Raw genomic sequence first — 27,731 nt, forward strand, 5'->3', positions numbered from 1 at the left:
AATCATTTATAACATGATTCTGTGCATGTTAGGAGTTAGGAGATTTTAGACAATTATAAGATGTTGTTTTTGCCCTTGTTGGTATTAATCTGGAGTGAGGAAGAGAAGGCACATACACAAATGAGTATAATTATAAATTAGATCACACTGCCTCCTCTGATCTCCCAGGTAGGGGTATCAGCATACATAGTTTCCAAAAAGATGTGATATTTGATCTGGACTTTGAAGGAAAAATCATATTTGGGAATGCAGAGAGTTGACAAGATATTTAAGGAAACAATTTATTTAAATGTCATAAGCAGGGACATAGAAGCAGGCAGTACACACCACAACTAGAGTAGATATGACAAGTAATGAGGGTTTGATAAAATAACGTAGATACCAGACAGTTTTAGTTTGATGGGAAAAACTCTTAGTATTCTATTTTAGGACAATTTCTTCAAGTTTGAAATCAAAGTGATACATTATCATTAACAGCTGGCATCTCTTATACATGTTAAGTATTCTTAAGTAATAATAACTCCTCATTAAACTATTTATTCATAAAAGTGCCTTTAGAAGTTTTGTTCACATATATAATGAAAACATTGAAGTTCAGATTTCACAAATAAAACTAGTTTGGATCTTTAAATTAGGATCATAAAATAAGTACATACTTTACTTAATAATTCAGATTCAGCTAGTGGAGTCAAAAAGTTTACTATTTTACATTTTAAATGTTAAATATTTTGCTATTTTACATTTATTTATTACTTGTAAGATGTTAGAAAGTTTATAAGGTACTTATTTGAGTGAGGTGGGAAATGCAATAATGATAAATAACAATGAAAATGATACTAGGTGGTTTAATCACCTACCAGATATCATACTGATATCATTGTATACTACCTTTTAGTTTATATTTATTTAATGAATATTAAATCAGTATGACTGTATTCAAGATGATTAAACTGCATGTACTGCTTATAAGACATAAAGGCAGGATGCCCAACAAGTCTCAAACTATGTTTTGTCTGAATATGAAATCTCTCCTCTTTTCCAGAAAAAAAAAAAAAAAAACCTTGGCCAAATTTTTCTGCATAAGTGTTCATTGAGAAATGCTAATTAAATCAGTGGATGAATGGACATGTAATTACTGGGAAGGTAAATGGTTGGATGGAAAGGTGGATGGATGTGTTGATGAGTGAAAAGAAGACTATTACTAGGAGCAGTAAATTTTGTTTATTGTAAAATATAATAATTCAGAAACTTGTGTCAAGATGAGAGATATATGATAAACAACCACTCTCATCAAAAGAAAAGATTCATGGCTGATTCTGTGCACAAGACAGGATATGTGTCGCAGATAAATTCAGGCCCAGAAAAGAGTACAAAATATTGGGCAAATGCCAAGTACTTATTCGTCAGTGGGTAAGTATTAATCTTACGGAACTCATGATTTTCATGAAAAGTCACAATAAAGTTACCTGAAATAATAAGAAAACCATCAACTGAACACTGTAATTTTGATAATATAGTATTTCTTGTTCATATGTATGCAGTGTAGATTTAGTCCATACATTTATATATGCACCAAGTAAGTGGTACATGTCTGTATGCATATATATCTATATGTATGTATAAATGTATTTATGGCAGTGACAAAGTTTCATATTATTTCTTGATGTTAAAAATCTCAAATTAGTAGAGATAATGTACCAAATTAAACAATTTAAATTCTCAAAGAGAAATTTACATAGATTATTATCCAGTTGTACAACAGATGGAAAATACGTTTATCATGCAGTTATACAACTGAATGTGAAGATTTCTTTATTGAAGAGCAGGAAGAAAATGACCATTTAAATTACATATAAGTTAAAAATATAGAAAAAAACTGAAGAGAAATCTACTAAATGTTGATAGTGGTTGCCTCAAGATCATGAGTAAAAATAAATTTTTTCTTTAATGAATGTCTCTTTCGTTTATATCATCTGTATCACCCATGCATCATATTTTTAATACAATACTGAATTCTTAAAGTTTGTATTAGAAGAAATTATTTCATCCAAGTTGTTTTTTTCCAGTCTCACAAAGCACTAAGGTTCTGCACATTTGCATGTCCCTAATGCATGTGATATAGGCAAGACTTTCTTGTACATTTTCTGTCACAGTCCCCTCTTCTCCACTTTCCCAAAAACCAGCAAGAAGTTTCTGTTGCCAAATGTTTAAGGTAAATCTGAATTCATCTGTCATATTCTCCTCATTTGCAAACTCGTTCTTTCAAGAAATTCCCAAGAGGAAAACATTATATGGGAAACTAGGAGAAAGTAAAGGAAATCCTAAAGGATCACTGGGAGAGGATTGTTTCCTTTAAGATTTTTAGGAGGAAGCAAGCATCCCCTACTCCTGCACACACACACACACACACACACACACACACACACACACACAATTGTAATGCATAACTTTTCATTGCTAAATAACTGAAATTTTCATTGCATATGTAACATCAACATCAAAATTCTCATCAGCAGAGAGCAATTACGTGGCAGTGTCATATTTAGCACAGTGTGCTGTATGAACAATAAAATGGAAAACGCGTTTTGACAAAATCTTTAGTTTCTCTTCATTATCCCTCCACACTGTTTCCCAGAGTGTGTTCCACCACTCACCCCTATTTTAATTAACTAAGGTGTTTGAAAAAAGCATATTTTACTCAATCCAGCTTAAATTCCAGTGAATAAGGATCTCAAGACTTAGGCAATGTGATTTTCAGTCTCTTAGAAGTTTGAGCAACATAGGTCCAGGTTTCCAAGTGTGCCTTCATCCAATTATGTTTCCAATATGGTGGCCTCTGCCGATCCTTGCAGTTTCCTATGTGAGCCTCTATTTTTAGATCTCTAGAGTTCCTGATTAAATACCTTTGCAATAAGAAAATGTAGGCGCTGCATTCCTGTGTACATTCTGTGTTTTTTTTTCCATTTGCAATACCTTGTCTCTATTGAATATCACAGATTCTTCTGATTTAAGTAGGACAAATATTATTAATATTCTTGAGTTACAGAAGAGAAATAAAAGAAGCTTAGCGAATATAAGAAACACTCCCAGGTCACAGAACTGGTTAGACTTCAAAGACAGGCCTTAAATTAAGAACTTGTTTTACCCAAAGATAAAGCACAAAGAAAATAAAGGGGTTTCTGAGGGAGTAGGCAAAGTGTATGAATGTCCTCTGCTTTTAGAATGCCTTAGAGTTTTAGGAATTATAACTATAAAAATATTTAAGAAATATTTCATAAATTTAGCACTTATTAAAATTTAGATATTTATTTAAATATTATTATTAATACCTTTCAAGGATTTTCGATCATCAACTGTCTTTTATAACAGTATTTTTTATAACAATGTTTTTGTCTGATTCAATTTAATGTGACAGTTTTGGAACATGACCCTCAAAGTTTTTGACCTACCTCCCATTGAAGGAACCATGCAGTTTCTGTGACAGATGGCATATGACTAAAGTGAAGTTGTGTTAACCTCTAGGCTCAAGACTCGTGAAGTTATCAGCCTCCCCTGCTTAGCTCACTTAAGATGGAGCTCTTAGAACCCAGATACCCCACCATCTGGATTTATGCTTTACTTGAGTTTCATCCAGGACAAACTGGTCTGTCACAAAGGCAGCTGACAGCCATCATCAAAGTGCAAGCTATGTGAGGAAGCCACCCTGAAGCTCCTAGTCACCTCTTTTCAGACTTTCTTTAGAAGCAAGTTGACCCTAACAAGCCTTGTCCAAATTTCAGATTTATAAGAAAAATAAGTGGTGCTACATTTATATATATATATATATATATATATATATATATATATATATATATATATATATATATATATATATATAACTCAGTTGTGGGCCTGGAAAGAAAGTACTGCTGCTATAATGAAAATTTAAAATGTATGCATTGGCTTTGGGACCAGATGGCAGACAAAAGCAGGAAAAAATTGAGAAGACAGTGAAGACCAAAAGGGTCCCACGAAGAGCATCAGTGAAGGACTTATAGATTATGAGGAGCTGTTGGGGGTCTTATTACAAAATAATTAACACAAGTATCATATTTTGAAAATTAGAGGAAAAGAGACCCCTGCATATTGTTTTAGGCAGCTTTTCATTGCTGCAACCAAAAGAATTGACAAGAACAATTAGAAAAAGAAAAATTTATTTGGGAGCACATAGTTTCAGAGGCCTCAGCCCATAGATGGCTGCCTCCATTCCTCGGGGCCTGAGATGAAGCATAACATTACAGCAGAACAGTTTGGTGAATAACAGCAGCTTTGGAATATGGCACCAGGAAGCATCGAGAGAGAATAAACTCCACTCACAAAATATATACCCTATAGGCCACCCTCAATGACCCACCTCCTTGAGCCACACCCTACCTGCCTTCAGTTGCCACTCTGTTCATCCTTATTAGGGGACGAATTCACTGCTTGTGTTATGACTTTCATAACCCAATCATTCCACCTCTAAACCTTCTTACTTTGTCTTGAATATATGAGTTTTAGGGGATACCTCATGTCTAAATCATAACACACATATAGTGGTGAGATTTTACGAATGCAATCTGTGGGTTAGTTATGTAGAGGAAAAAAAATGTACTTGGTAGCTTAATTAAAGTAATTCTAGGCAGAAACAGAATATTAAAAGTGTCAGATTGTTTATTCTCATTGTCCAAATAAAATGTGCATGGGGAGAATTGAGACCAGCAACAAGGACCAGTTGAGTTTCAAAGTTGTTTTTCTTTCTTTCTTTCTTTTTCCCATTTGCAGATTCTCCTGAGAAAAAAACAGTTCTCAAATTAAAAGCACCAGTTCATAGATTGAATACAGAATGGGAGAATGCTGTCCTTTGATGTTAATACCTCAGCAAGATCTGAGGTTCCTCCTGGGAACTTTTTCGAAGATAAAAGGCCCCCTGAGAGTCTCCTGGGCAGAGTATCTCTCACAGAACCTCTGCTGAAATTCTTAAGAGCATTGACCAAAGACAATTCACTAGGTGTCCAGTGCCAAGAAGGGTTCATTCTGAAAAGATCTGTGTGTGTGACTTTGGTTTAATGAAGTGAGTTGTAAATTTGTTTATATAAAACTTATCACATCTTTAAATGACATATATTGGCTTCAAAGAAACAGTTAACAGTGAAAATAGGCCTCTGGACTCACACAGATTGAGAATATACCTCAGCTCTAAACAAAGATAGTTTTATTATGAAAGGAAAAAACAAAACAAAGGAAGAAGAAGAAGAAGAAGAAGAAGAAGAAGAAGAAGAAGAAGAAGAAGAAGAAGAAGAAGAAGAAGAAGAAGAAGAAGAAGAATTATCCAGAAATAGGAGCATGAGGGTAGAGCCATGTGCCTAGGAGAACCAGTTTATCAGTTTCTTGGACCAGTTCTGGATATAAATCAAGAAAACTGCAGTGAAATTCAAGATTCCTTCACCAGTGACCACAATGAGACTTCCCATTTCTCTTTTCTTGAATAACAGTGTCCACAGAAATTATCATCATCCCACCCCACCACTGCACATTGGGCATATAGCAGACAAGAAACATACATATTTAGTTCATAGGTCTTCCATGGAGAAGAGCAATCCTCCAGGAGTTTGTCCTCCCACCTGCCCCCAAAAGGATTATTATTTGATTTAGATGAAGGAATTCAGTAGTGAGTTAAGATTTCAGAATCTTCTTAATACAAAGGCAAAGAATTTGTGATCGAAGACAGATTCCATTTAGATAAAATTCTTCAATACACATTCCTTGAAGTCTTTCCATTGAATCTGGTGCCTGTTACTTGTTAAGCCAATGGAAGACGGCAGAAGCAATGGTTGCATCAATATCAGAGCTGCTCCGGCCGTGAAAGCTGATAGGTTTTACTCTGTCATTCTTGGGTATTTGCTCTTGGAACTTAGACACCATGGATTGTACACAACAAGCCACCCCTTGTGGAAACTCTTCTGGAGATAAACCAAAGCAATATTAGTTTCTTAGCTATTTGAATGAGCCCTGTGAATCTTCTAGCCCCAGTCAAACTACCCTAGTTGACAGTATGAATCAGAAATAAACTGATCCTGTTTGTACTGCTCAAACTATAGATTTTTGAGCACATGGATTGGTTGTTTTGTTTTAAGCCACTAAGTTTTGGTGTTGATTTGTTTTGCAGTAACAGATATTTGAAAGAGAATTTTAACAGTATCCCTTCTGAATCTGAAACTTTAAAAGTTATTTAAGAAGGATCTCTCCATATTTTAGTTTTAGTAGACAACTTTGACTATTAGCCACATTGGTCATAGGTAGTATAAACAAAATTATGTGAGGGAGTATCTAGCAAATCACCTAAATTTTTATATTAAATAAACCCTCCCAAAGTGTGGGCTAATATTAATTTTTGAACATGAAGGAATATTTCCAACATTATTTTACTCAGAAGATTTTTCATGAAGAAGATGGAAGATATAAATAATTAAACCCATGGTTACTGTGATTTCAAGAAAAATTCACCTTGCAAATTTGTAAATTCCCCAGAATTTCTTTTCTCTATGTTATGAAAACCAAGCTCAAAAAATCTTCCCATGACAATGATTTTCATACACACATTTGACAGGCATGTATGTGTATGTATATGTTCATGTGTATGTTAGTTACATGTGTATGTTAAAATGAATTTCTTTCTTTTGAAAGAAAGGTGACTACCAATCTTTTTGATCTGGCTTAGATCACATTTTGAATAGAGAAAGGAAAGCCTGAGTATCCATGGAAGGAATAATTGCTAATACCAGTATTCCAAACACTAATGTTTCATGAGTATTTAAAAAAAAAAACTTTCTTCCAAGTTACAAATGTAAATCATCCTGATAGTATGAATTGCCTTATTATTTGACTTGTCAGTGAGTTGAAGATTTAAAGATGCATTCAAAATGTACTTCCAAAACATTTTGAAAGTCATTCATGTTAAATATATAATTCTTCTATATGTGCCTTAGTTTTGGGCCAGTGGAAGGGGGAATTTATCCATATGATCCCCTTGATTGTAAATAATCACAAAACCAAAGAACCTGCCTTATTGGTAGGCAAAGATCATAAACCTTATTTCAATATAAAGATTGCCCCACAATATCTTCAAAATCCAGATGTGTGGGTTCCACACTATAATAAATACAAATACATAAGTGATTGAGGCTCAAGCACTGGCAAGCTTTCTGGTTGCTTTTACATGTTATTATACCATTTTTATAACATTTTTAGAATTACAGAAGTATAGAAATTAAGAATAGATTTAGTAGTTGCCAAGGATCAGGATAGCGGGCATGGTTGGCAGGAGTCAGGAGTGGAGGGATCATTGTGGTTTTGTAAATGTGTGTGTCTTGCTTGTAGTGGTGTGTACATGAATTAATCCTGTGTTCAGGCTACATAGAAATATCCACAAACATGTATACTAATAAAACTGGGAAAGACTGAAGGAATGGTTAGATTATATTGTGCAAATACCCTGGTTATAATATTGTGCTATAGTTTTGCAGGATGTTTCCATTGGCACAAACTGTAAAAAGGTTTGTATGGGAATGCTACATGTTTTTTCTTATAATTACGATGCAAGTAGATAATTATCTAAAATAAAAAGTCTAATTAAAAATTATTCCTCTTTGTCATCTTCCTAAAATTATGTATATATAATTTATAATTATTTATAATAATAATTTATAATAAATATATATATGTGTGTGTGTGTGGAGATATATATATATGTGTTATTTTTTTCAAAACTACTAATAGAAGTTTTCAGATAATAGAGAAACTGGCTCCAGTCATCGGTTTTCAATTAACAATATACGCTGCAATATGAGCATTACAGAAAAAACGTCTTAAAAAATGCAAATTCTCAGGCCACAGCCCAGACACACAGGATCAGAAATTTGGAAGGTGAGGTCAAGTAATCTGTACTTTAATAATCTCTCCAGGTTAGGGAATTCATGCTGAGAAACACTAGCCTCAGGTTTTGTGTTGTGATAACTATTAAATATGTATAAATAATATTAAATATGTATTAAATATGAAGAGATCCTTGCTACTCAAAGTTGACCAGTAACATTGACATCTCCTGGAAGCTTATTAGGAAGGCAGAGTCTGCACCCCAGACTTAGGGAATCCAAATCTGTTGTTTTAACGAGACCCCAAGGTAATTCTTGGGCACATTAAGTTTGAAAAGCAGTATTTAATTTACAGTATTTGCTAATTAACTATTACATGCATTCCACCCAAATGCAGTTGTTCTTTTGGTGAGAGCGAGAGCATTTGGACATCAGATTTTTCTATTAGGGCAGCAATGCTAAGCAAGTTGTCCTCAGTCTCATATCTCATGAGGAGCTCACATAGGATTGAAGCATGCACAGGACATAAAAGGACAAGAGGAAAGATCTATCCTGTCTGAATTCCTCCAGAGCCTATGTTCATCAGCACCGTGCAAAACTGCCCAGGCTTTCTTCGTCTGTTAAGCCAGCTCCTGTGGGCTAGTTCTGGCCTCCAACCATTTGCAACAAAGAATGTCATGAATTGCATACACTTATGTCAGGGTCAGAATAGATTCATTATTTACTCAGAGAGTTCTGATGGTATTACTATCTGAACAATGAGCTCATTACAGGAACCTCAGATCTACCACCCAAGGACTTTTTGGCTTCAGGACAGCAGAGTGTCTGCATGTTTCTCTCCTTCCTTCCCAAGGCACCCCATCGATCCTTCCATGTGAATTACAGAGCACAGACTCCAAGTCTACCGAGAGCACATTAGCTGTAAAACAATACTGTTGGGAGCCAGAGTTGAAAAGGAAATCTATGATAGTCCCTGACTGGATTTTCTGCATATTTATCTTCCAAACTTCCTTTCTGTGGAAGTGTGCAGGCAGAACCAAGTGTTATTGGAATGCGCGACTGACGGTGTAAAAAATCACTTACCATTTTTATATTTAACTTCAAGAATACAGCAAAATTCACATTGAGTTGATAGTTCAGAGATTTCATGGGGAAGGATACTTGATTTTAATCCTTTTGCTGAATATGTAGGGAGGAAAAACTAGAAAATGCTTTGATGCTGTAGTGAATAGATAAAGAAGTCTGCATATTTCATAGTTCCTCATAAGTGGAACAATAGATAAATAAGGGTATATCTGTAACAACAAAACAGATGACTAATGGATCAAGGAAGACCTTCATTAATAATAGTTAACAATGGAAATTGTTATTGAACCTGATGTTGGAGTTTCTCTGGCAAGTCCTGGATATTCAAAGATGGAGAATTCATAAGGATCAATATATAAGGACAAGCTAAATTTAAATGGCTGCTATAATTAGCCAGTGACTTCAATGCATCAGAAATGATATTAGGTGTTAAATGTGGCTTCCCAACTTCAGATCACGTAACATTGTTATGATATCAATTTTCTCATGTTGCACAAACAAGAAAACAAGAGCTCAGAAACTTAAAGCAACTTTCTCCTAGTCACACAGTTAGTAGGTAGCCCAGATAGACTCCTACGTGGGGCTACCTGCCCCCAACTCCATTTCTTAATTAATGAAGTGAGGAGGGCCATAGGAGGCAGGTGGGAGGAAGCCAGGGGAAGTTAACTGAGCAAAGAATAAATTTTAGATGCAAATCACAGAGTGCTTCTTAATTTTGACACAATTCTTCTCTTTCTCCCACAGATGGCTTCAAATGTGCCCAGTTTATCTTTGCAAAAGTAAGCTAATTACTAGTATCCATATGAGCTGCTGACCATTCGCATCCAATTAGAGATGCAGTGTAATAACTAATATGCATGCCCATAAATATGCCAGGAAAGGTTACTATACATTTTTTTTTGTTTCAGTGCTGAAGCAAGCTAGAGATGCTCTGTATATTGTGCCATGAACTATTGAAGAAAAGGTAGAAGAAATGGACATTCATAAAGTGATATAAAGGGTAGCAAGATATAGACAAAGAAATGAACATTTAAAATTTAAAATTCTCCAATTTTAATATTCATTCCCCTCAGGATGTACATACAGATATAGATCTACAGATGTACAGATACAGAAATAGCCCATCATGGTAAAATACTTTAAAAATAATTTTCTTGTGGTGTTTGAGAATTAATGATCTAATATTTGTAAAGTGTTTGAAGCAACATTGCAACTGCAATTGTGGTTTGCCGAGGGTTTGACCAAGCTTCTCATTGCTGTCTTAGGGAAATGATTTTCTTTCTCATTTTATCTTATTTTCTACACTTGAAAAATGGGACTAATAATACCTGCCCTTTACATACCTCAGAGAGATGCAGCAAGGATTAATGAAATATGTGTAAAGAATCATAAACTGGATAAATTAAGACATAGTCACTATTATTCTGTTGAGTTCTTCAAATAAAATTTCCTGTAGAACTCTGCCCCTTGCAACATTTGGGAATAAAGCAGATGCAAGAAGATAGTAATCAGGTATTTTTCAAAGAGGTATTGGTTGTTTAAATCCAGGGCTTACATCAAATAATAAAACCTCAACTAAATTTGAGAAACTAAATAAATTAAAAATAAAACAACACTGAATACATTGGAAGATCAACAAACCAAGGAGACATAATGTCCACGTGCTACCTGTGGTGCTGTTAGATCCATGAACCTGCAGACTTCATAAAGGGAGAGTTAGGGTTTGTTTTTTCCTGGAATTCATCAGAATTAGTCGAGAAGTTCATTCAGTCTTTTTTCACATCTCTTGTTTGGCTGTGTATGTGTAAATGACAGTTAATTTAATTTCTCATTTTTGCTTCCAGATGTTTTGGCATTACATAATTACAGCTGTATAAATGTATATAATAATGTTCTCAGACTAATGCAAGTAAGTTCTAGTATTTTCTCCCTTTTAAGCTTTAACTAAAATAAGAAAGAACTAAGTTCCTTAGTTTAAAACATGCAATAGAATCTGAAATTTGTAGGTATCTTAACCAAGTAACAACAACAGACCTGATTTAATTTTTTTTTAAATTAGCCACATTTCTTTGAACAGCTCAGCAAAGCTGATTGTATTTAAGAAGAAAATGTTTCAACAGACAAGAAATGTTCTAAACACAATTACAGAGTAAACCTATATACCTGCTAGGAGTCCATGTAATATTGAAATTGACATAGTTTCTTGATAATAGAGACAAACTTACTGACCATTTTAATCTCACAAGGTATTAGTTCATTGACCTTGAGGAAATCATTTACTTCTGGACATGTCCATTTTATAAAATGGGGCTAATAAAATTTATGTATTTCATGGTGTCTTATCCTAACACTACAAGTAAGGAAATTGTGCTGAAAAAAAATTACTTGCCTGGTGCAAGTAACTTTTATTACAAAGAGAAGCTCTGGGTCAAGATTATCCTGCTACCTTTAAATGCAGGATCAAATCTTAGAGCAGCAAGCACACTCTTCCTCTTGGAATCTGTTTATATACTTTGGAGGAGTGGATCTGCAACTAGATGGAAGGATGGAGACTATGGAACAAAGTGGCAGGCATCTCACTTCCTGGAAGACTGTGGAAACATACTCAGTTTCACTTCCTCTGTGCTGATAGTCACTACAGGTTTTGCCAAAATGATTTCTGCATGATTTGCGAGAGTGTGTGACACTATTCATACAGTTGCTGGATAAAATAATTACTCTTCAAAATGGACAGTGATCTGCAGCATGACCTACAATTAAGATGCTATTGCATTGCAGCATCACGAGAATTGATCTTCTGTGTATCTGTTCTTGCAAAATGTGTTCTAGGTAAGCACGTTCTAATTATGAACTCACACAAAAGCTTTAGGTTTGCAGAATGACTTTGCACTGTGCAGATTAATGATCCTGGGGGGGAAAAAATTGGTATTTCTGACTTTTGTTTCCATGGCCTCAACACAGGATGATCTCAGCCCTCACCTACTTTGTATAGTTGATTGAAGTTTCACTGTGGTAAGGAATAAAAAATAAGTTTACAAAGTATACAATATTGCAATTGAAATTGAAGAAATTTCTCTTACTAGTAGAAAGGAATTTTGGAGGCCAAAACTATTCTTATCAGGTAAAGATCTAAATTCTATGTGTAAATTGTTCAAAATGTCACTTATCTTTATGGTTGTATCCTCAACTTGGCAGTAACAGAAATGCAAAATTAATAGCACATTACTAAAGTGAATGTTGCTTCAGCACAGACATGTATTAACCAAGCGCTCACAGGGTGATTACTTAACAATAAAGCTAATTTGTTAATTCACAATAAAAATAACATGTTTGCCAAAAACTGTAGTAGTGTGGCATATTGTAAGGCAGAGTTCTGGTGTGAAAGCCTGTTTCCATTAAGCAGCAGTTGTAAAGTCTTCAGAGCTTCAAGATCTACAATAGCTGCCTGATTTTCTCACTCCTACCATGATGATAATATGATTCCTCACAGCAAAGGGCAGTTTGGTAAAGTTCATGGGTAGCTCTTTTCAAAATGCATTGTGTCAAATACTGAGAAAAAAGCAGGCTCAAGAAATGAGGGAATAGGAGCTATCATTGTCATTGTGACTATTGTTTGTGTCAGCTTATTTTTTCACAGCTATTTCTAAAATTGAATAAAATAATCATGAAGACAGTGGATTGAAAAACATGAAGTGGAAGAGAATAGGGCTTAGATGTGTGATTTAAATCTTGGTGGCCTTATGTATCTTCTTGGTCCCAGGGGAAGGGCTGGTCCTTGTATGGATTGGTTCTAAAGGTACTCAGGGCACCTCTCTCTCTCTCTCTCTCTCTCTCTCTCTCTCCCCCCCTCCCTCGTAATGCCTGGAGGGCATCCCCTGGCTCTATGTGTCAGGCTTGATTCTTGATTCCTTTTGCCTTTCTGAAAGAATGTAGCAAAGGATTCTGCAGTAGGCATGTCTCCATCTGGCCCAGGAACAATTTTGTCTCCTAAGAAGGCAACCTTATTTGGTAAGATCCCAGAAACATAAATTACAATGCCAACCTCTTTTCCTTGGGGCTACCTTTATTTCACTCTGCTGTCAACAATGGCCAAAATGTACTGAGATTTTACTGTACACTCTATTTTAAGATTTCTACCTACTGAAAACATCACATGCATTTCTTCTTTCATCATCCATTCCTTACTTCACAGGTGATAAACTCTTCTTATCAGTGCCCTAGACTAATTACCTCAAACTAATAGGGAAAATAAATGCTTTCCTAAGGCAGGAGTTCTCAAATGGTTTAGTCCCAGGCCTCCCTCAGATGCTTAAAAATTATTAAGAAATCCAAAAATCCACTTTTATTAATTAAAGCTTTTCTATTGGCTTATACCTCCAAGTATCTACCATATTAGAAATTAAAATTTTTTTTCAAAGAATACAAGACTATGCAAACACACTCTGCATCAACCACTCATTAAACAACATCAACCCATGTCATGAAGCCTCAGGTCAACTCCACTTTTGCTTGTGACAGCATGAGGGGGGAAATGCAAATATTTTAGTACTATCATAAAAATGTTTATTTTCACCTTGCAGAGCCACTGAAAGCATCCCAAGTGTTTCTGGATCACCCTTAGAATACTGCTGTCTTAAAGGATAAAAGACTCTCACTGTCCCAGTCCTCTTCCATGTTTCAACCACTCTTAATTTTTAAGACTGGCCACTACATTAGATCTCACAACAGTATAGAAAAAGATTATTTTCTAAACCTTACAAATGATGAAACTGAGGCTTAAAATGAATTATAATTGCTCCCAACAACATATGACTTATAGACGCTGTAATCAGTTTACCACTCCCTCCATTTTTTTTTTTTTTTTTTTTTTTTTGTGTGCCTGAAATGTGCCTGGTCATTATCATGCAAAGTCATAGCCACTAAAGAGTCATCAGCTGGTGACCAAAAGGAGTAGTAACTCTCATTTCACTGAAGTACTGGAGAAAACTCTGAAGTCCAGAGTCACAAATACGATATGCCTAAGAAATAAACCTAAATTTCTCAGATGGATTTATCGTCCCCATCTCCTTGATTTTAAAATTAGGCGTTCCTATCGCAAATAAAATTATTATAGCATATGCATATAAGAAGAAAAAACAAAATATTCACAGGAAGATAACAGTGAGCCAAAATTCATGGAAAACCACACTTAATAAAATAGTTACATTATTGATTTTTTTTAAATGGAATTCTTCCCAAGTACACTGCAAGCAAGGTTATTCCCAGATATCTGCCCCCATATATATATTATCTAACACAAGACAGGGAAGATACTAGAACACTTGAAAATTATTAAAAGGATTATTTTCAAGAATATGTGCCCCTCCATCACACTTAGCCATGCCAAATAATGAGAGAGTTTTGTTTTTGACATCCAATATGGTGAATTCAACCACAGAGTGTTAGATCTGTGGCCTTTCCCATGTCCTCTGACTGCCTTGAGTCTCATGTCACCCTTGTCTAAAACAGTACTCAGTATACATCACCCATTTTAAAGTTGCCATGAGGATTGAATGAAACAAGAGGTTTTGTATACAGTGACTAACATTCTTTATCTTAGATACTAGTGTATTTTCTGCCCTTTATTGTCACACCCAGTTATTGAACAATATTGCAGATGTAGATACTGAGCCTGAAAATACTACAAGAAATCAAGTAGAAATAGTGATTGTTCCTTTTGTGCCCACACCACTTCCCAGGTCATGCTTCTAAGGATGCCCAAAGATCAATCATCTTCTCTGGCCATTCACAACCACTATATCTATATACAACCTTCCTGTTATTCAACAGGTTGACTATTATGTATCCAAAATAATTGGGAACAAAAGGGTTTTAAAGTTCTATTTTTATTTTTTTCAGATTTTTGAATATTTACATATACATAATGAGATATTTTGAGGACAACCCAAATCTAAATACTAGTCACTTATATTTCATACCTTATCACATAGCTTGAGGGAAATTTGATCAAATATTTCAAATAATATTATGCATGAAACAAACTTCATGCTGTGGAATTTTCTACTTGTAGCATCACATTGGCACATGAAAAGTTCCAGATTTTGAAACTTTAAACTTTTAGAACTTCAAATTTCAAATTTTGGGTTTTTGGATTAAAGGTGCTCCATTTATACTATGCATTCTTAAAGCACAGTCAAAAGTTGTGTGTGGAAATAAAGGTATGTACAGCAGAGGCTGCCATATCCATGCCCGAGTGAAACAGACCAAGATGAACAAGGTCCTGGTTTTCATCACAGAATTTCCCAAGCCTCCCAAAAGGCCTCATGTGGTTGTTTGCCTATAACATTCTTGCTTTTCTTTTTCATTTATTAAAATGCATTGGTCTGGGCTCTCAGAGTCTTGGTGAAAGCATCATACAGGAATAATTTCTTCCTACTATTAGCACTGTTTTATTTGATCTTAAAATACTTAAAGACAGACAAGACTTCAGACAAAAGCAATCATTCAGAGGACAAAGTTCAAATAAAGAAAAAAAAATTCAGCATCTCTTATTTTCATTGAGGTCTCCTATTTATATTCCAGGGGCCATTTACAGAATATAGCTGCTTTCTAAGATCCATGTCTAACCAATCACTTCTAATAGATGCACAGATATTTTCATATTTATTTTAGGTATCAGTTACCCTGAGATGTCACCCAACCCATCAGTTTCTGCCTTAGATGCTTTTTATATCTTTCCTTAAATAAACAAAGGGGTTTCTATGGTATTTTGTGGCATTCAGTCTTTGTTTCTTTGTAACTGCTACATAATTATATTGGAAATGTGAAAAACAGTTCAGCGGGAAATCAAATGCTGGCTCAGTATGGGTATTTTTATATTCACAGACACTTAAATATTAACCAGCAAAGATATTTAGATACCATGTCTAATACACCATCTAATGAAAAATCATATTTAAAAGTCAGCAAAAAAAGAAAGGAATTTTCAAAAACACATATTTTCTCTATAGTGCATTAGTTGTTTATTTATTATTTATTTTCACTTTTAATTGTTTTGCTAGACAAAACTATATTTAAATAAAGACAAGGCAAAAGGGTTTTTCATTTTTGTAAGAAGGCCACTTTCCATTAAACATTTAACTCAGAAAAATCCAAACTCTTGAGGATTTATCCTTTGCATTGTTAAAAACAAGGCCTGCTAATTGAAAACATTATTATATGTAAGGTGACAAGACATATTCTACAAAACATGTGTATATATTTTATAAAATCTACAAATATATTCTATCAGCCAAGTATATTTAGGCTTCCTATTAAGTATTAGTTTTCTTTTCACTGATGAAGAAATAAATCAGATAGGTCAAAGAAATAGTTTATGTCTGGGTGGGTAATTGTTAATGAAACATAGATTGAAATTCATATTTGTTTGACTGCAATGTCTAAGCCTTTTCCCTTCACACTTGTTATCCACAGTTTTATTCCTTGTCTCCCTCTTCCAGCCTATTGTTAAGCACTCATTGTTAAATTATAACAGCAGGGGTGTGGGGCTGACTTCACCATCATTCTAGGCTTATCTCAGTAGGTAACAAAAACATTCACACTTCAATATTAGCTCCTCATTTAGACTTTAATGTAGTTTAAAATTTAGGAACCAGAGGTTCCTAAAAATCCAAACTCTTCTGGAATAGAGTTCACAGATGCAAACGTTAAATTTCTTGTGCTTACCCAGACCTCCTGCCATCCTTCCCCACCCCTTTCAGTTGCTTCAGTGGGATGAAAGTCTACCGATAATGTTCCATTGTGTTCCAAACTCTTTTATGAAGAACTGGCTGAAGGACAGTGTGAACACTTACACGGGCCATCTTTTCTGTAATCTGACTTGTTAACATGAGTCATGACATGTCTGAATAGCAACTGGGCTCTCAGTTGGAGAGGACAGATGCTAAATGTTCAAATACTGGGCTGGCGATTCACACAAACCTAGGATCGAATGCAACTCAGCCAGCCAACTGAATCGGGTGGGCTTGAGCTTTGTTGTCTTTGCTTTATTAGATAAAAGAGCTGATGGTACTGACTCACGGTATTGACTTAGAGTGAGAATTAAGCCCAATATGGAGCACAGAAAGGGCTAGAACACTGTCAAGTGCAGCGTAAGCAGCCACACTTTTAATTGCATAATTATTTTTATCCTGGTCACCAAGGCTCACCATCTCCAACCGCATTTGTTCCTCCTCTTCCCTCATTAGTTTTAATCAGATGCCAGTTTCTGTCTGTTCAAACTCTACCTCTAAGGCAGCTTTGGTTTTGTTCTAGATTAAGATGGCTGGGAGACAGCAATGGCTCTTAAAGTATGGTCCCAGGAAGAGCAACTTCAGTCTCTCATGGGAACCTGTTAGAAATACAAATTTGTGGCCTTGCTGTGTGGTTTAACAAGCCCTCCAGGGAATTCTGGTGTAACCTATAGCTTCAGAAATGTTGGATCACAGCCATAATTCTCTCCTTGCCATAATCTATGTTTTTTGCCTTTTCATTGCATTCCTAACTTATACTGCTCCCAAACTTCAATATTCAATGCTAATATTCTGGGCCTTGTATTTCCTTTATTTCAATGCACTGGATGGGCCCCTCTGATACAGAGAATAGCATAATTTCCATGATCTGTCATTTGAAGGCAACCATAATAGACTGCATAGATAGATAAGATAGATAGACAAATAGGTATATATAGGAAGTATATCTGTTATTCAACTCTGTTTCTACCTCTTGACTCCCCTCTTCTTCAAAAGTTATTCTAAGGTCTTCTCCTCTTGATCAAAACATTTCCTACTTTTGAAATGCATCTCTGACAAAAGCTAACAGCTAGTTCATGATTCTGAATTAAAAAAAAAAAAATTCCAGAGAATACTCTTTTCCAACCAAAGGAGGAATCTCCGCCTATTTCCTATTACATGTTGTTTTAGTGAATGATATGTTAGAGTTTCAGATGTCTGCTTCTACTTCTTTGCTACATTCTTAGAAATTGAAGAAGAGTTTTCACCACAAAAACATCTAAACTGTGAGGGAAATCATGTTTATTAGCTCTATGTGGCCACGCCATAATATACACATATTTCAAAACATTATATTGTATGCTATAAATATAGACAATAACTCTATTCGAAAAAAGATCAAATAGGAAAAGGTAATGTCTTTTGGTTTTCTAAATCTGTAACTCTGGACACAGAGTTAGAACACATGGGATATCTGCTCACATGAGCTGATTTCTATATGCTGTAGTTTAGAGAAATAATACTGATGTGTGTTGATGGAAGTATCATGCTCTGGAGAGACTGGCTCTGTGAACTTCAGGGCTGGGGAGGTAAATACGCATGAGTATACTTCCTCATCAATGCTCAAAAGATTTTTGGAGACTAAAATGAAATAGGACTTATCAAGAGTTCAACAGAGCTTCTCTTCTAAAGTTGCTGCTTAAAGGTGCTCATTTCCATTTTCTTAGCTGATTTGAATTCCTGGATAAAAGAAATTGGCAGCCATAATAGAAACAGGAATGACATTTCTTTGTGACAGCATATATGGACCTTAGGTGAGTCTATGCCATAGGGAGACTCCAGGGGCTGAAAGTATCAGCAAAATATAAATAAGGGTGCAGAGTAACTGATGCTTACCACCCCAAATTAGATGGAAGTTAATTTGTTGTAGTTTAAACATCCACCATTTGACTAAGGGGCCACCTGTACTTAAAAAAAAAAAAAAAAAAAAAAAGGGCAGGTGTGTGGGGGTGGATCAGGATGAACTTGGGGCCTATTTTTAACTCCTGTCTCTAAGCTTTGGATTAGGGATTCCTGTAATCACAAAATGTCCTGGGTTTTCATTCTTTTGGTTTTGCTGCTTTGTAGCCTGCTTCTACTTGTTCAATATAGATCAGATTAAATGATAAATGGGCTTGTTGGGTAATGAAGTGAGGGCTGGCATTATTCAGGGCTTGCCTCAAGGTTCTCAGAAGGGAGGAGAAATACAGACTCCCAGATTAGAAGCCTGGCTTCTTGTTGAAGGAGACAGAGGGCTGGGGAGGCTGGCCTCCAGGGGGAGGGGGTCCTATCTACTAGCACCTTTCACTTGGTTTCTGATTACCAAGATGGGTTAGTATCACATGCTAGCCTTCTCTGTGAGCACAGACCATGCCTCCCAATATTCATACAGGGAAAACATAGTTATTCTTACTCTTGAAGACCCATATCCAGTCAATCAGGATAGAAAGACTTTAAAAATGCACACAGCCATGGTTGGTACACACGTTTCTGTCTGTCAGAGATTTTTCACTAAAAACTGAGTGGGGTAGACTAAAGCAAAGATCTTTTCCACCAATCAATTAATAGTGTCTCTTTGGACTCAGAAGGCATCAATAGTACTCCCTCATGGTTGTTAATTCCTTATTTCCTTTATTCATTCGTTCATCTAGTAAATATTTATTTGAAGACCCAAGAATTGCACTAGGCCCCCAGGATAAAACAATGATCAATAATAAAAGATAATAAAATGCTTCATGAGAGCTGGGGGTACTTAACGGTTTCTTCTCATAGAGATCCATTTTCACAGTCTCAGCAAATAAGTTTATAATACGCTTTGATAAGTGATTTGGAGAAAGAAGTTCACTTAGAACAAAGTGAGAACTTATATAACAAAGGAAACTTATCCAACCAGAGATATAAGGAAATCATTATAAAAACAATAGCTAACGTGCGCATTAGCATTTGTGGAGCAGAAGTTGTTCTAAACATTATAAGTGAATTATCAGATTCAGTGAATTAATATATTTATAACTTAAGCTGAGATTCTAAGGAATCCATAGTTAATCAGTGGATGGCTGTTAGAAATGGCATGCTCTATCTTTTCACCCACATGTGCAAGATTTTAGAGAAGAGTTCTGAATGTGTGCACTATCTTGAGAAGAAGATTCTGGAAGTTAAGTAATTCACCAACCAAGTGAGTGTGGATACATGAAAAGTAATTGACCATTCATAGCACATGGACTTGGACACCTTCCCTGCCACCATACCATAATTCTCTTGATCTCTTATTCCCTTCCATATTCAAACTGATATCTGCACTTTCTCTCCCTGGCCTTATGACTTCTCCAACCCTAAAGACAAACCAAAGCCTGAGGGCAATTAACCAGATGTTACCCTATTTTTATAATCTGTTCAATGTCTAGGGTCTTTCTTACCTCTCCAAGTCTGGTGCTTCAGACAAGGAGATGACCATGTTCCACAAGTGGTCAGAGTTACTGTTGAGTCTTTGAGGACTGTGGTGTACCAAAAAGACCAGGGAAAGATGTCAGAATAGGAGCCATTTTCCTACTCTCCTTTTTTTACGGTTATGAATAAGGAGCTATAAGTCATACTGACATACTAAACGAGTGCCTGGTTAAGATCTATATTATCCTCTTCAAACTGTGTGCACTATCCAGGCAAAGGACATGAGACAGATGCAAAAGAATGGACAAGATGAAGAGGCTGTGGGAAGAAATGGGTAGAATGGTTTCAAAACAAAGAGAAAATTGGAAATGCCAAAGTCAATATGCAATAAATGAGGTGGGCATTGTTGAAGGTGGCAGGAGATTCACAGGGATGAAAATAGAGGAGATGAGCTGAGAACAGAATTGAGCTTACGTTAGCTATCTCCTGTGTCCTGGAATGGCACAGACTCTAATTCTTCCATTTGGGGAATTACGTTTGGATATTGTTTCCTTCCCTAGAAACATATAGCTTCCCCTTCTTGTTTCCATATTTTATTTCCCCCTTCCTTTCATTGCCCTCCTCTTTGTTTAGAACACTGATCTCCACCTAGCCCTCTTTGTTTAGAGCATCCATCTCCACCTCACAACACCTACCTGAGTTGGGGGGATCTTGACAGGAATTAGGCTTGAGTACATATTCCTAGTTCTACCAGTCACACACATACAACTGCAGCTTCTTCCATATCTGTAGTCCTTTAACCACTCCTACACCTGAATTCATGGCCCACATTAGGCTTTTCCTTTCCATGAAAGTTATCTGATTGGACCAGGGCCTGTCTCCACCTACTTCACTCCCACCCTATGCAAGGGAATGGTATGGATCTTAATGAAGCTCTAGTCCTAAGGATGTCTGGAAGCAATAAACATTGATATTCGTTGAAAAAATTCTTGATATAAAATCTGAAGTCTTCTATCTGATCAGGCAATTCAAACATGTAGGCATGGGACTGCTTCATTTTGAGGGCTGTTTCATAGTCATTGGTCAATCTGCTATGCCTGGACCAGGAGCAAGAGGAAGGTCAGTTAAAAACCATTCCTTCTACAAAGCACAAAAAGAACTGCACCTAGCAGTGATTCATAGGCTTCAATTACCCAATTTTTTTTTTCTCTTCGTTTTGGTTTGGTTTTTACTTTTGTTGTGGCTATGGGGATGGAAAGGGGTAATAACAAATATAACCTTAACTTAAGCAGTTATTGAAAGCCCCATGTAAGGGTTGGATTAACTACATGAATATGAAGAATTTATTCATTACTTTCTAAGTAAAAGTCATAGTACTATTATGCTTAACTCAATTCTCAGTACACTGCAGAGTTTAAAGAGAAATTATTAGTTCCATTTCACAGATGAGACAACTGAGATTAAAAGTGGGGAACTACTGTGCCTGAGGTTTAATGGCCAAAGCATGTTCAACACTCTATCTCCATCTACCTCCACATCCCAAGATTCCTCACATAATCATAAACAATGAGCCACCTATAAAGAAATATTTTTTTTCTAAGTGGTCTTAGTTGGACAAAGCAATTATTCTGGCCACTGGGCCTCATGCCAGGAAGAAACATTCCTTAAGTGCTATCAAACTAGTGCTTTCCCTGGGAGATTTAAACATCATTAGTGAAAAGCTTCATTTGCAATATTGTGCGCAGCCCACTGTAGTGGGCCAGAGCAATGCATTATCACTAACTCGAAGAGATTAATTTAATGGGCAATTATATGCTTCTTGCTTTGAATACTTTCAGGTAACCAAGGGTCGTGTGTTTTTTGGAACTGCGAATTGCTGTCTCCCAGGTATAGAGCCTCAGAGACTTTGTCACTTTCTATTCTGTTCAAGTTCTCTGTGAAGGACACTTTAAAATTGGCACTCAATGCCTATAGAAGGCCCCTGCACACACTCTATCCTAAACAAATCGGTTCTTTCACTGTCCTGTAATACCTTGTATCTGTCTTAGAGATATGCTGATTGCTCATGATCTGTCATCTGAGAAACCTAACTTCAAATTGCACCATAATGCTGAGTGAAATCTCCCAAAATCCGTGCAGGAAAAAAGAACCACAAACAGTCTCACCTCCATTCTCTGTCTTCATTTGCCTTCTCTGCTTTTAAAGTTTAATGTACATCTGACTGTGTGTGTGTATGTGTGTGTGTGTGAAAATTGGATTCCTAAATGTTTCCCTTGAGATTCTGATTCAGTAGGTCTTGAATGAAGAATAGCACTCTTTTGTTTATTTTTTTGCTTGCTTTAAGCAATTATCTAGGTGATTTCGACTGTAGTATTCATTGAACAGCACAGTCCCCTCAATGAGTATGTTGTGTAATATTAGGTAGGAGTTCAGACATGCCAAGGTGGCAGAGTCAGGGCATAAGAAAGATATTGCTGGAGACCAAGACAGGGAGATCAGTCATCCTGTTCCTGTTTATAATAAGCCCCATTACCATGACAACTCCAGCCACAGAGGACTTATCAGCCTGACAACTGCTGCCACCACAGCCATATTTTAAAATGACAAATGGGGGTAAAATGTCCATATTCTAATTAGGTTTCTAAAGTAACCAATGGGGGAAAATTAGACAATATTCTAATCAGGTATCTTAAGGTAATCAATAGGAACAAATGGCCTAAGGTCTTCAGTCTTGTTCTAAGGAAAGAGAACACCTCACAGTTTGGTTTATAAGATACTAATTTCCAGACATTGGATCCTTAAGCTTTTCTTTCTGGCTTGGACCACTCCACTCTACCTTGGGGAGAACTACTCTCACCTTCACTCTCAATAAATCTGTACATTGTCGCTTACTCCTGTGTGTCTTACTCAATTCTTTGTTCAGGACACCAAGGATCTAGACCACAACTGGACACCCCAGTGAAAACTTCCGCTCTATTGTTCAGTATCCTAATTTCTAAAATGGAAATAGAATTCCAGTTTGAAAAATTCTAAAGCTCTGCTTTGTCCTTTAGTCAAAATTCCTTCTCTTGCTTCTAAATGTTAGAAAATGAGAGTCTATGAAAAACAGTGCTCTATATGTGTAATAAGGATTGCAATGAAAAAATAAAAAAAAAATTTTTTAAAAAAAAGAAAAGGAGAGTCTGATCTAATAATGTGTGTTTGATCTTTCCTCAACCACACTTCTGTCTACCCCAACCTTCTGCTTTGCACAGAAAACCTACTTCATTGACTTGATTCAAAAATGAAATAGTCATGCCAGAAGCTCAAACTGAGCAGGAAGATAAAGAGGAAAGAAGATTGAAGTGAGGATTCCCCAGAAAATGTTTAAAAACATTCTTCTGGGTGTGGTACTGGGGATTAGAACCCAGGGCCTTATGCATGCAAGGCAAGTACTCTACCAACTGAGCTATATCCCCAGCCCTAAAAACATATTTTCTTCAGTTAAACAGGGATCCAATTCTGCCACTATACTCCCCAACTCTTTCTTTGCATTGAACTATAGACAAGTCACTTGACCCGAGTTTCCCTTTTTTCACACATGCATTTATTGATAGTATTTACTTTCAGGGAGTGATGTGAGAATTAAATGCATTAAAGAACTCACATAATAATTTTTTCAGCAGTTAATTGGCCAAGAAAATTTACCTGAAATCTTTACCCTCATGATTAAAAAAAAAAAAAAAATACACTGAAGTTTTAGGGGATGGGCTTATTGCCAGATGAGATATGCTATACCAGTCTAATATCTTATTAGCACATGAATATCCAATTGCAGTTTCATGGGGTGAGATGTACTGGTTGTTCAGGAAAGCAGGCTAGATCTTTTACCACTAGAATACTTGGGTGATAAACACAGTCTTGGTTTCCTGAATCTGACACAAGTGGATAAAGGATGACATCTGCAATCTCATTAAAAGATAACAGATGAACTTCCTTAAAATCCACTTTTTAGCTTAATTTCATTTGTTTGAATCTTTTTGTCTGATGAGATGGCATTCTGAGAGTACTTTTAAATTGGTCTCCCTGGAATGAATATTCCTTTATCATTATTAGAACTCCTCCTATGAGGTTTTGTTATTCTGGGTGGTTTTAATATTCATCTTGGACAAGTACAATAAATCTTCCTTTAATATGTCTTTTTCCCTAAGACATGGTCTGGGGCTTTGGAAGGCAAATACTGCATGACGGGCAAAATAATCAAACCAAGTCAAAATAAGTTTCCAAGCCTTTTTCATAATAGTTCTAAAATTTCTTAAGTTCTCTGTGATCCTATTATTTCTACTTCCTTTCATGATTTAGAATCAAGATGGCTCAATTGTATTTTTAATTTTCTAGATCTATGACAGCCCTCGCTTTTATTTTACGGCTAAAACTAAAAATTTCCTTTTATGTTCTCATTCTTATTAGTACTAAAAAGTTTTAGGCAAAATTTTTAAAAAATGGCAATGAGTTTAGTTCAATATTTCTTAAGATGTTTAACCTGAAATTATTTCTTGGCTAAAATCTGCATATAAAGTTTGTTAATCTTTTAGTCTCTCAGTTAAAAAAATGTAAGGCGACTCCCATTCATTTCAATAGGGTAACATGTTGTTGTCTTATATTTTGAAGTCTATAAGTCTCGTGATCAAGCTGAGATTCATCATATGGGCAAAGGCACACTATATTCATTCTCAGCATGAAACCAACTATAAAATTGTATCCAAGATTGACATGAGTCATTTCTCTGAAAATAGGAAACTATCTTGTCTACTTTTGATATTTCTTGGAATTTTGTTATCTTGTATGAATAATTCATGTTATAATAATAATAGTACTTTAAAATTTAACTAGTTGCTTTACTGATGCATATAAAAACTTGTGTTTCATATTTATTAAAAAGCAATTTTTTGCTGTTTTTTTTTAATATATGTTTCATCAGAAAATGTCCCTTTTTGCATTTCTTTCTACCCATCACAAGGGAACTTCTTTAGTTCCCAGCACTGGGACTTTCTCCTTACCTCTGTGTCTCTATGGGTACTCAGCAAAGTTCAGTACCCTCTCTTATATGGAGATGTTTCCAGGGACCACTGCTAGGAAACCTCCAAGAGGAGCAAGAGTTTTGACCATCTTGCTCCCTGCTCCATCCCCAGTCACTAGATGAGTGGCTGGTAAACAAAGACACAGTAAATACTTTATGAATGAAACATTAAACAACTTTCTTCCCCTGCTGTGTTTGGGACCCTTGTCACCCTTGAGTTAACAACTCACTGCTGAGAACATGGCTTTTGAACTGGTCTTTCTTACTTTCCTGTGATGCCTTGGAAATGAACCTTTTGTTTCTGGATTGCCCTGAAGTATTTCTTAAGCACCTGGCCTGTGTATTAATTTATTTTTATTCCTTAGAGTGGAATACATGATTGCTTATAATTGGGACAACCTTGATGAATATTTAAGTAAAGGCATTATTTTGTAAAAATAAATAAATAAATATCGTAGATTAAGGCTAGCTTGACTAGGTTATATTCAACATGGGAGAAAATTCTTTGCAAAGTAATTAATGCTTACATACTTTAAAGAAAACTGCAGCTCTCTCTAGCTTATTATAAAGTCTCATTCCAATCTAAATAGCTGCAGTTTCTCTTAGAGGCTTAAAGTGATAATGGGGCTTCAACATCATAAATTATTAAAATTTCATGTCTATACCCTTCTAAATGGGCTTAACCCCTCTAATAAACCAAAACCACCAAATGGTTTGCTTTCCCTGTTTTCTTATTCTACAAGGGGGAAATCACTACCAGAATGACACAACAGGGAAGAAAATAGTATTTCTAAACTAAGAAATACATCCAAGTTCTCAAGGTTCTATCTTTATCCAGAACCAGAGCCTGGCAGGATTGAGAAACTATGTATCAAATTGTATGTTCTCTGCCTACACTCAAGTTGCTACAACAAATAGACATTGCTCACATCTGATCTCTTTCACCCTAAGGCTCCATGGAGGACATTGTGCCTCTTCTGAATACCTGGATAATTCTTCCTACAAATAAGTCATGGATCTCAGAGATATGTAACTGTTTTCACATTAGCTACAAGAAAACACAGAGTGAATTTTGAGGTATACACCTTAATTATTCTCTGAGTCCTCTCTATGCTGTATGTGTGTGTGTGTGTGCACGTTCGCACTTGGTGAGGTGGAGGGTAATAAGTCTTTCTTTATGATGATTTTTAACCCCCCTCCACTGGAGATGCAACTTAGGGCTTGTTGCATGCTAGATAAGCATTCTACTACTGAGCTACACACCCAGACCCCTAAAGTTGATTTTTTATTTGCTTCTGAAGATTCCCTTTACCAAACTCCTTCAGGAATGTATTCTCTCCCTTTGTGTATAACTTTGAAGACCTAATCAGGTCCTTCCTGGAAAGAAGATATTTAGATAATGTGCAAAATTTATTTTGTTCGAAAATAAAATGAATGTCATGCCACTTTTGCAAGTTTTTGTATAGTATTAAAAATTTAAACTTAAGTAAAGTTGCAAAAGATCATGTCTTACTAAATCTCACCATTTTGCAATAGCTTAGAGACTCAATGGTGGATCCATTAAGTGCAAAACATTTATGCTTATTAAAAATTAATAGAAAGACTAAAGTGTTATTTAATAAAAAGCCAAACCTCCTCCCCTACAGAACAACTTAAATTTTTAAAAATATGAAATATTGCATTGAATTTATACCAAATATATGTTTAATTAGTCTGACCACTATATACAATATCTTCAAATCTAATAAGTACAATAAAAAATATTTGTGATATTATATCTTCAAAATTATATATATATATTTATATATATATATATATATATATATATAAAACTTTTGGTACCAGGGATTGAACTCAGGGGTACTTGACCACTGAGTCACATCCCCAGCCCTGTTTTGTATTTTATTTAGAGACAGAGTCTCACTGAGTTGCTTAATGCTATACCATTGCTGAGGCTGGCTTTGAACTTGCAATCCCCCTGCCTCAGTCTCCCAAGCCTCTAGGATTACAGGCATGTGCCATCTCACCCAGCCCCAAATGATATATATTGAAAGAGCAACGTTTTCTTCCCTATTTTCTGCATGTGAATATGTATATCTACAGTCTGAATATGTCAACAATTATTTCTATATTGTATATACAATACAACATGTATCAGTGTTTACTTCTTCCTAGTGTACAGTTCTTAATTTTTTTCACTTACCCTTTCAACTAAATCTTTTTCCATGTTTTAAAATATAAAACATTATTTTTATGGCTGAATAACAGATACAAGATATCAAAATATTTGGAAATAAGAATATTTGCTTCCCACATATCTTGAAAACATTGGTAATTTGGGATTGTGTAAGGAAATTTTGTGTTGAGGTGATACACTGAAATCCTCCTTGGGAGCAATAAAATAAGTGCCAATGCCAAAATATCCAACAGAAACAGGGACCATTCATCACATGATCAATAGGCATAAACTGAATCCAGTCAAATAAGGAAAAAAAGGAA

The 27,731-nt window shown here is 35.6% G+C and overlaps 1 protein-coding gene across 2 annotated transcripts in view; it reads right to left on the reverse strand.

Moving 5' to 3' along the window:
• Cdh8 (cadherin 8) overlaps window positions 1-27,731 on the reverse strand; it is a 333,641-nt gene that overhangs the window by 97,531 nt on the left and 208,379 nt on the right. The window lies entirely within an intron of this gene.

The sequence above is a fragment of the Callospermophilus lateralis genome, chromosome 18 (assembly GCF_048772815.1).
Source record: "Callospermophilus lateralis isolate mCalLat2 chromosome 18, mCalLat2.hap1, whole genome shotgun sequence".
Lineage (NCBI taxonomy): Eukaryota > Metazoa > Chordata > Mammalia > Rodentia > Sciuridae > Callospermophilus > Callospermophilus lateralis.